The following is a 10616-nucleotide window of genomic DNA, read 5'->3' as shown; positions in this document are numbered from 1 at the left end:
AAAAAAAAAAAAAAAGAAATACAAACGGAAATCCATCAGGCACCTCATTTTCCCTCAAACCCTCAGATATTATCTGAACCACTAACAGTTCAATCGTTGCCGGTTTCTGCCCTAGGAGGCACTTTTTAATTTATTATAGTTTCAATTTCTTCAGTTCTTTCTTTCTCTTGCTCTCTTTCACACACAGGGCAAAGCAAGTTTATACTAGGCTGCAAATACACGTGATGCAAAAAGGCTGCCAAGAGGAACATTTTTCTTTTCCATACATAAACCAACTCAAAAAAAAATTTTGGGGGGGGGAGGGAGGTTGTCTCCTCTGTTTGGGTTCTTCCTCTAACTGTAAACTGAACATACTTTGCCCCCCCCTTTTTTTTTTCCACAGAGTATTGCTACAAACTTCGCAAGTAAGCATTTGGGGAGGATTGTTGTTTTGTTTGCTTTTTACACTCGAGTTTCCAGGGGCTGCTCAGTCCCCTTTCCCCCAAAATATGTTTAAATTCGATATTTACTGCTACAGGGCCTACAGGCTACAAAAATCTATTTTCCCGTCACTTTTCAGGTTAAAATAAAGCTTTATACTTCTCAAGTTTCGTTATACACGCGTGCCTTATGCAGTATCTGTAATATATACGTTTCAACGTGTGTTGAAGTACACACATTAAACACACCCTGTTATTTCTACATGTGCGAGTACAGACAATAATGCAGGCACACACTTTTTTTTTCTTCTCAAATTGCTATCATTTCACAAGTTGCTCCTTTTGCTTTCATAACACATTAGGATCAATATTTCTTCAAAACAACAAATTAAATTAAAAGACAGTTTACTCTGACAGCAAATTGTAACTTTACCTTAAATGGCCACAAATATTCTCACAATATTCCAAGGAAAGAGACTTTTGAAAAAGAGAAAATCTTCTGCAAGTGCTTAGTATCTCACATGTGTGTATCCCCCAAAAAGTACTTTTTAACTGGTACTCAGTCCTGCTTCAGAGATATTCCACAGATCACAAGATCATGCACCTGGCTCTGATTTTTGCATTTTCCACCATAAAACAAATTCAAAAAAATTTCAAAAACACCCACCAAAAAAAAAAGGAAAAAAAAAGAAAAAGCCAACAACTTTTTTTCTCCCTTTTCCTTATTGTTTCTTTTAAAAAAAAATGTAAACAAAATAGTTAATAATTTTCCTCAAACAAATCTTGTTGGTTGGGTTTTTTTTTCTTCGTCTCCTATAAAGTCTTAAACTTGTTCCAAGTTTAGAGATTTCTCATCATCATCATCATCATCACCATCATCATCACCATTGACTCCCCCGTGGAGTCACATTGATAATAATAGGTTTCCCTGAAAGATACATTGTAATCCATTCACATCCGGGCACTGCGGGGCTTATAAAGAGAAAAGCGCTGCTGCTGCTGCCGCCCGCCGCTGCTCTTACAGACAATGACTGGGGAGGGGAGGGGAGGGAGGAGAAGAGCCATAGAGTGGTAAACATTGGGGCTAGACAAGCACTCAAAATGGCGTCGAGGAGCCTGTCTCCGCCTCCTCTCGGAAGGGAGGGGGCGGCCCGTGGAGCTCGGGCGGGGGGAGGGCTGAAGGAGCGAGGGGGCGGGGCCAGGAGGGGAGCGGGAGGCCGTGGCTGCCAGCCGCGCTTGTGCTGCTGCTTTCACCCCCTTTCTCTCCTCCTTTATCTAGTGTTTATGTGTGTACATGTGTGTCTATGTGTGGGCACATACACACACACATGTATTTTTGCGAGGGCTGAATTTGGAGAAGAGGTCGGGGGAGGGAAGGGTTTGCATTTTTTTAAGGGAAGTCACTGGATCAATATTCCACAGACTTGAGCAGAAGTCTTGTTTCCACGCCCTCTCTCCCTGCCCCCCAACGCTCGCACACCCGCATTCATTCCACGTGTGCTCCCGTAAGGAGGGTAGAGAGACCCCCCGGGGTCCGGGGGCGGGGTGGAGGTGTCTTGCGAATCCACGAACTTCGTGGGTGAAGCTGGGGGAGAAGGCAGGGGGCAGGGAGGGGAGCCTGGGCGCGCTGCCGGGCACAGTCGGTCCCTCTCCTCCGCTTGGGGGTCCTGACGCCCACCCCTCTGTCCCGAGCACTGGAGGAGCTGCCCGGTGGAGGCCTTTATTCTTTTTAATTCGGGGTGTGCAGGAGCGGGGTGAAGTCCCACCATTCCGTAACTCTGGTAGTTTTAAGCCTTCGGGACAGCCCTCCTCCATGGGGTGGCCTCACGCACCCACAGCGAGTTCCAGAGCCCGGGGCAGTTTCTGCTCAGATTTTTCCCTGTCCCCTCTAAGCTTACCTTAGACGGTTCTATGTTTCTGGTACACACTTAGGGTTTCCCAGAATGCCTTTATTTTAAGCTTTAAATAATACTAAATATTAAATTTAAGCACCAAAGCGTTTAAATTTAATATTTATTATTATTTAAAGCTTAAAATTGAGGCGATTTTAGGGACACCCTGTATATTTAGGTGCTAGTTTCCTTGTTAGAAAGTAAGTACTTGAAAGCAGCGGTTGTTTTACCTTTTTTCTAGGTAGCAGTGTCTGACACATAGTAAGGGCTTAATAAATATTTGATAATTGATTATATAAGTTTCCTACTCAAAATAATAGCATTCAGAGAGTGCTTTAAGGTTTACAAAGCACATCCCCTGAGTAATCTGATTCCTTTAGAGAATAACACACACAGATATATACATATATGTTCATAGGTACATACATTTAAATCTTATTCTGGTTCTCATCCTACCTGTCTGACTACTCATTCTTCTTTGCTGGATCTTTCTCCAGCTCGTGCCCTCTAAATATTGGTGTCCTGGGCCCTCTTCTCTTTTTCCTATATACTACTTTACTTGGTGATCTCATTAATTCCAATGGATTTAATTACCATTTCTCAGCCAACAATTCTCAATTCTAACCATCCTGCCCCAGCCTTTCCACTGACCCCCAATCTCACATCTCCAGCTGCTTTTCAGACATCTCACACTGGATGTCTAGTAGAAGAGCTAAACATGGACCAAATAGAATTCGTTCTCTTTCCCCAAAAAACATTCTTTGACCTCCCCTGTTACTGCATGGAATAAGATTATCTTCCCAGTCCCTTGAGCTGGTAACCCAGGAGTCATCCTGGATGCCTCACGACCTCTCCTTCCACCCCCCACCTTATACAATCCATTACCAAGGCCTGTTGATTTCACCTTTGCAGCACCTCTAGAATGTTCCTCCTTTCCTCCTCTGATCCTACCACCACTCTAGTGCAGACCCCCATCACCTAACTCCTGAACTATTGCAGTAGCCTGCTGGTGGGTCTGCCTGCCTGTAGTCTCTCTCCACTCTAATCCATCCTCCATTCAGCCACTAAAGTGGTTTTCCTAAAGTGCATGTCTAAGCTCCAGGGGCTTCCTATCACCTCCAGGATCAAATACAGAATATTCTGTTTGGCATTCAAAGCCCTTAGTAACCTAGCACCCTCCCATCTTTCCAGTTTTCTTACACTTCACTTTCCATAGTACTCTCCAATACAAAGAAACTAGCCTCCAGGCTTTCTTTTTGGCTGTCCGCCCATGAATGCCCTCTCTCCTCTCCTCTGCCTACTGCCTTCCTTTGGCTTCCAGACCCAGCCAAAAGTCTCATGTTTAATGGAAGCCTTTCCCAATTCTTTTTAATTCTAGTGTTTTCCCCGTGTTAATTATTTTCTATATATCATCTTTATAACATGTTTTTAAAAAATGGTTTTTTGCTCGCTGTGTCCCCCTTTGAATTGAGCTACTTGAAGGCAGGGGACTGTGTTTTGCTTCCTTTTGGATTCTCTGCAGTTGGTATAATGGTTGATACATTGTAGGTGCTTGATAAATGTTTTTTGATCGCTACATACGCACAATTATATATATATATATATATATATATGTATATGGTATACATACATACACAAGTATATGTGTATGTGTATTTACACCTGTTTGCAGCTTTTCTTCCCCCTTTCTTCCTTGAAGACAGAGACTGAATGGTAGCATTGCATAGTAGATAGAGAGATGGCCTCAGAGTCAGCTTGACCTGGGTTCAGGTCAGTGACCCAAGCAACTCTCTAAGTATAAGATGCAGAGAAGGAACAGATTTGATTTGCATCGATGGAGATACCTATCAGATTTAGAGGTCAATGAAACCTGTCAATTAGAGCCTGGAACCCTAGCCTCTAAAAATAACTAATATTTATATAACATTTTAAGGTCACTTATATTGTCTCATTTGATCTTTACAACACTATGAGTTGTTGTTAGCCTGAACATTTTACAGATAGAAGTTAAGTGATTTGCCCAGGGTCACATGGCCATTAAATGTCTAAATCCTAATTCAAACCCAGGTCTTCCAAACTTGGGGTCCAGTCCTGTTACCGCTACTCTCTACAATTCCTCTCTTATCATTGTACTTAATAAATACTTGAGTTATATCGGATTGAAAAGAATTGAATATAATTTGTCAAATCCCTTTGATGCCCAGAAATGTGATTTTTGAAGGGAAAACAGAAATTAAAACTGAATTAAACTTTAAGAAATCTTCCAAGCCAAAATCTGGTTTAATAAAAATCTTCCATGCTTGTTCTCCCAGGTCTGTTCTGGATTTATCACAAGTATGTGAGAGTCCTATCAAAGTTATCTTTAAGAGATCAAATATCCTTGCATCTCTTATGACTTTGTTCAGTTAAGATTTTTACTTATTTGACTTTCTAAAGGATAAGAACATTTATACTTCTGAAAACAGTATTAGCATGTTATGGACATTCCTTTCTCTTTTTGTTCACACCACCCACCATATGGTATCACTTAATATCATGTTACATTTCTAGGTATAATACTTTATACTGCACTTTCAGAGTTGAGGATTGCCAATTTTGTCTATGCAGAACACCAGCCTGGGGTTTTGTTTTTTTTTCCCATCATTTACTCAGCTTCTGGCCTCAAAAGAGTTCCCTGCTTCCATTTCTTCTATGGGCTACCAGAGGATATGGATCCAAGGTCCACTTCCATTGCTCTCTATCTGTGTTAATTTGGGCAACTTGCTTAACCTCTCTTGGTCTCCTATGAAATGAAAGTCTTGGACTAGGTAAGTACTAAGGTACCTTAGTGTAAATTCCTTGAGAATAGGAATTGTTTCGTTCTTTTATTTGTATTTGTAACCTCTTACTTAGTACAGTGCCTGGAACACAGTTGGCAAATAGTAAATTCTTTTGGATTGATCAATGAACTACAGCTCTAAATCTATGAACCTGTGATCCCCACTACATGATTATTGATGAATATATGCATTTAGATACATTAGCTCTGTTAAATGAGTATGAGAATAAGTGTTCCTCTATACAAGATTGCTAATGTCAGATAATAAGCATGATTTTGAAAGTAATGTGCAGAAATGTTTGTGGATATGGATGTGTCTCAATATATATGTATGTATATGTGTTTATATATAAACATATATATGTGTATATGTGTGTAACATATGTACATGTATGTATTTGTACATAGATATTTGTAGTTTCATAAGCAATCCTCTTTCTGTTTTGTTTTTTTCATATGAAACATTCATGTGTTTTGGAATTTGTCAACTTCAGAATGACAAAAATTAAAAATTTAAAACCAAAAATTATAGGTATTAGAATGAATGAATTCTGATGGCCTTTCCCACTCTTCAAATCTCTCTCCAATACAATCCATCCTCTATTTAGCTGCCAAAGTGATTTTCATAAAACACTAATACTTCCAGCCCTATATCCTCTCCTCCTTTAAGGTTCCTTGTATCCAAATTTATCCCCTAACCTAACTCTTGATGATGTTACCCATCTACTCCCCAGGAAATTCTTCCCATTTTCTCAGTGAGTTTACTCCTTGGTTCATAGCATTTTCCGCCATTCCAACTTCCAGGGGTCTTCATCATATAGCTTAATGTTCCCAAGTACCCTAACTTTTTTCAGTCTATTCAGTCCCCTTCACCCACTCCTTCATACCACCTTAGCTAAACCCAAAAATGATTATTCTGATGATATTGTCATACTTCACAAGAACTACCATGTTCATGAAATTCTTTGATCTAATATTTATTCTATAATTCCATCTTTTCCTATGCCTTAAAACCCTTAAATCTGTTTTTTTTTTTCTCACCATGAGCCCTATTCCCTCTACCCCTCAGTTTTTTTCCTGGGCCATCACCCCTGCACTAAATGAACTTCCTTCTTTCTCTCAAACACTCAGCAAATCAGTTCAACTTGACACTACACTCTATGTTGTTGTTTAGTCATTTAGTCCATCATTTCTGACATTTTATGACCCTAGTTGGGGTTTTCTTGGCAAAGCTACTAGAGTGTTTTGCTACCATTTCCTTTTCCAGCTCATTTTACAGATGAGGAACTGAGGCACACAGGGTTAAGTGACTTTCCCAGGATCACACAGCTAGTAAGTTTCTGTGGCCAGATTTAAACTCAGGAAGAAGAATCTTCCTGACTCCAGGCCTGGCACTCTATGCAGTGTTTGACCTACCTGTCATTTACTATTTTGTCCTATTAACAGTCATGCCTTGTCACACTCCAACTTTTGATTATTTTCATCCCACAAGATCTCTTTGAGGCATGTACGATATGTATTATTATCCCTCTTTTACAGAAGAAGGAATTGAAGCCAGAAAGGTTGTGACTTGCCCAGATCACAGACATCTGTCAAGGAAGGATTTTCTAGCTCTTCTAACTCTATTCTGTTCACTCTACCATGCTGCCTTTGTCTCTGAGAAGCGGTCGCCTCATCTCTTCCTGAAGACTGCATTTCAAAGTTGGTCTACAACTATCTCAAAGTAATTTTTATGTTCTAGAATTTTTCTAGGAAATAAAGGCAATCTCCAAAGAGTGTGACTCTATTGTTAATTGTAAAAGTGAATTGTGAATTGAGTCAATATTCTAATTTTGAGAGAATGGAAACTATTCTATGTATTTCTTTGTTACTTGGTAAGAGGTTAAATAACATAAGTAATATAATATACAAAAGAGGTAATAAAATATAAATACAAAATATGCAGTGTATAAAATAATATGGTTAATATAACATATGATAACATTATAAATAATGATCATTAATAATACGTTTAAAATTATTGTTAGCTAACTCAGTGAAGTAACACAAACTTGCTATACTATCTGGAGGCTTCTTAATTGGCTAAGGGAAAACTTACGATGAATGACATTTAAAAAGAAATTGAGTGGCCCAGGCATTCATCAATTTGAAAGTCACAGTGTTTGAATATAGAGAAATTAAAAGAGATTGTTAGTTCACTCCAGATGGTTGCATAGAAACTTTGACTCAAGTGTGTTCAGGAAAGAAAATGTTATTGTTTTTCCTTTATTTTTGAAGAGGGCAAATGACACCAGAACATGAATGATGATTTGAGCATGAATTCAATTTAAGTGATGAAGTATTACACCAAGTCATCAGCCTCACTCTCTGTTCCAGAGCCATTCAAGTCCAGTGGCAAGACAAAAGTCAGGATGATGTCTGGGGTGCAGAGAATGACTTTAGTGACTTCAGTGTCTAACTAAGCTCTTAGCACTCCTCTGTGCCTGCTTCACCTGCCTTCATGGCCATTGGAACATATTGTTCCCATCTGCTTATTCTCCTGTGGAATTCTTCATATGTTTGGGGCAGATACCGCTCCCCTCCCCCCAATTTTTTGATGGGTTTGAGGTCTATTGGCCACCCTCAACCTGGTTTAGTCTGTCTGCTGAGATGCATTTACCAGGGTGTGGCTGCTGCATGTACTACAGCTTCTTGGAACTTCTGGTGAGAGTTGGGTCAAGGTAGACATCAAAGGTGGATGAGCAGCCCTGAAAAGAGCTCAGCAAGCCCTCACACCAGAGGTGCTCATCCTTCATGAATACCCCACAGACCCCAGGTTCATAAATTTAGAGCTGTAATTTACTGATCATAGATGACCAAAAGACATTAAGCAATTTGAACACGAATAAACAGAATATACCTGTTTGAGATGGTGAAGGGTAGTTGTCATTACCTGCTGAGGGGAAATCAGGATGGCTATACCAGACATGGGGAACTTTAGTATTCGATAATTTAGGAGATTTAGAGGCACCTAATAATTTTGTTTCTTTAATATATACTTATAATTACCTTTGCTCTGGACCTGTGATTATCTTAACCTTTGTTTTATATGAAGAGAAAGACACACACAGAGACAGACAGAAAGATTCTGTTTTCCCTTTGACATGCTCTCATATCGTTTTGAGCATGTAGTTATTATTTTGAACCTAGGGAGCAGAAAGGAAAGTAGAAAATACCAGTAAACAGTACTATGAAAGAGTACTTAGATGATGCCAGCACCAACAAAATGTTGCATGAGCGTGAAAGGGTGCAATGATGACACGAGCCAGGCGGGAGCTTGGCTTGGAATAAACAAGTCCGTTTATTCATCTCAGGGTTAGGGTTTATATACTATAGCTGAAGCACTTATATCATATTTTCTCATGGGAAACTTCATGTAGTTTGTTACATGAGGCACCTAACTTGCAACTTTGCAGGAGGCTACTCCCATGGGATGCTTCCCCACTTTCTTACCTCATGTGTCACTTCCTTATCTATATTGCTCAAGCAGCCAAGGCTCCAGGAATAGCCAGAAGGTTCTGAGCCTCCAAAGGACAGAATGATGATTGGGACATGGCAAACCAACATCCTGAGAAATAGTGAGCCCAGGAGGATGGGAATAAGCTCAAGGGAGACCTTGGCCTGGATTTGCATCACTTTGGGGGCCTCCTCAGAGCTGGCCCTCAACTTCTCCCCCTACACCTAGAGACAATGGCAATGACAGAAGGAAAAGGGATGGGTAATAAATGTGTAATTTAAGCTGATTCAAAGTGCCAAAAAGATCCTAAAGGCTTGGTGCCCAGAGTTAGAATCCTGAGATCAGAGAGATTTAGTAATAAGTTTAAGGGGGAGGAGCCCTAGGGAAGATGGCAAGTCTTCCTGATGATTCCAAAAGGAGAACTGGTGTCTGCCCCAGGAATTTGACTTATGATCAGCGAGACCAGGGCTTTTCCTTGGAATCCTTTACAAGTTCACTAGTTTAAACTAGTTTGACTGTTCACCTTTTCCATCCCTTTGCAATTAGGACATTTACCTGAAGTATTTTGCAGTACTGTAGCTCATCTCAGTACTATTATTATGATTACCCCTAATTGTATATTATTGCCAAAGAAAGATTCTAGTTTATTCCCATGTTACAATGTCCACTAGAGTCCTCTTCTGCTGTGTGTGTGTGTGTGTGTGTGTGAAAATCAAGGTCTGCTGTTACAGAAAAGTAACTTAGCATTGGGTATTAAGAAACTTTCTTGGGGGTGGAGCTAAGATGGTGGGGAAGAGTAAGGCCTCACTGAAGCTCTCCCAAGTTCCCCTCCAAGTATCTTTAATGCCTCAGTACAAATTGTGGAGCAGCAGAACTCACAAAAGGATGGGATGAAACAATTTTCCAGCCCATGACAACTTAGAAAGTCAGCAGGAGAGCTCTAGTGCACTGGGGCGAAAATGGAGCGCAGTTCAGTGCAGGGCATGCCAGCATAGACCAGCCCTGCAACAAACTAGGAGCAGGCCTTGGGAGGGACTGCTACATGGGCAGCAGCTGCTTCCAGAACCCTCAGCCCACAGGTGATAAAGAGGTCAAACAAGTGATCAGGAGGAGATGACAGGGGTTCTTTTCCTGGCACTGGGGGCAGGATCCTGATGCATTGCCCATCTTTCAATCAGGGTCGCAGTCTTGGCTGGTAATGTCAGGGTGGCAATCCCAAGCTCTCTACAGCTTGTGGCTGCAGGGGAGCAGGGACCATGGTCACAGTTCGAGGTCAGAAATGAGTACTTGAGGTTACTTACAGAGCACAGACCAGGAGAGTAGTAAACACACTCATCCTTGGATCATACCATGTTGGAAGACTTGAAAGTTTACAGATCCCAAGAATCAGCTCTGAAAACAGCTTCACAAAAACCCTGAAGCTTGCGAAAGTACACCTTCCATGCTGGAAGCAGAGGCCCACTTTAGCATAGAGTTAAAAGTCAAGAAATAGGTTGGGAAAATGAGCAAATATCAGAAAAAAAATTCTGACTATAGAAAGTTAATGTGATCACAAGGAATATCAAAACACACACTCAAAAGAATGCAACAAAGTCAAAATTGCTACATTCAAAACCTCAAAATAAAATGTGAACTGGTCTCAGGCCATGGAAGAGTTCAAAAATTATTTTAAAAATCAAAGAAGAGATACTGGAAAAGTTGGGGAAAGAAATGAGAGTGAAGCAAGAAAATCATGAAAAAAGAGTCAACAGCTTGGAAAAGGAAAAAGAAAAAAATACTGAAGAAAATAACACCTTAAAAAACACAATAGGACAAATGGTAAAAGAGGCACAAAAATCCAATAAAGGGAATAACTCCTTAAGAAGAATTGGGAAGCGGATTCGGGGAAGATGGCAGAGTAGTTCAGAAAATTTTAAGCTCTCAAGATTTTCCTCTATAAAAGAGATCAAATAGCACCTCTGGGCAAACATAGAGCAGTGAAACAAGGAAGA

The 10616-nt window shown here is 40.4% G+C and overlaps 1 protein-coding gene and 1 long non-coding RNA gene across 5 annotated transcripts in view; one reads left to right on the top strand and one right to left on the bottom strand.

Annotated features, from left to right (window-relative positions):
- The window catches only part of LOC138173290 (transcription factor 4), a 450738-nt gene extending 449257 nt beyond the window's left edge, over positions 1-1481 (bottom strand). For 3 of the 4 annotated variants that reach the window (XM_069103270.1, XM_069103279.1, XM_069103296.1), the window contains exon 1: positions 853-1481. The gene's annotated coding sequence lies outside the window, so the exon portion shown is untranslated. Of the gene's footprint in view, positions 1-43; positions 87-852 lie in introns of those variants that run through there. The other variant, XM_069103274.1, reaches the window with a different exon arrangement.
- Positions 1482-4874: 3393 nt separating this feature from the next.
- Positions 4875-6901, top strand: LOC138173783 (uncharacterized). The gene is made up of 2 exons (XR_011171531.1): positions 4875-5118; positions 6669-6901. It is a non-coding gene; the product is annotated as an uncharacterized lncRNA (long non-coding RNA).
- The last annotated feature ends 3715 nt before the right edge of the window (positions 6902-10616 follow it).

The sequence above is a fragment of the Petaurus breviceps genome, unplaced genomic scaffold (assembly GCF_028583685.1).
Source record: "Petaurus breviceps papuanus isolate PSGF00001 unplaced genomic scaffold, PetGlider_PUasm1.0 129, whole genome shotgun sequence".
Taxonomy (NCBI): Eukaryota; Metazoa; Chordata; class Mammalia; order Diprotodontia; family Petauridae; genus Petaurus; species Petaurus breviceps.
This window is presented reverse-complemented; position numbering and strand designations above follow the sequence as displayed.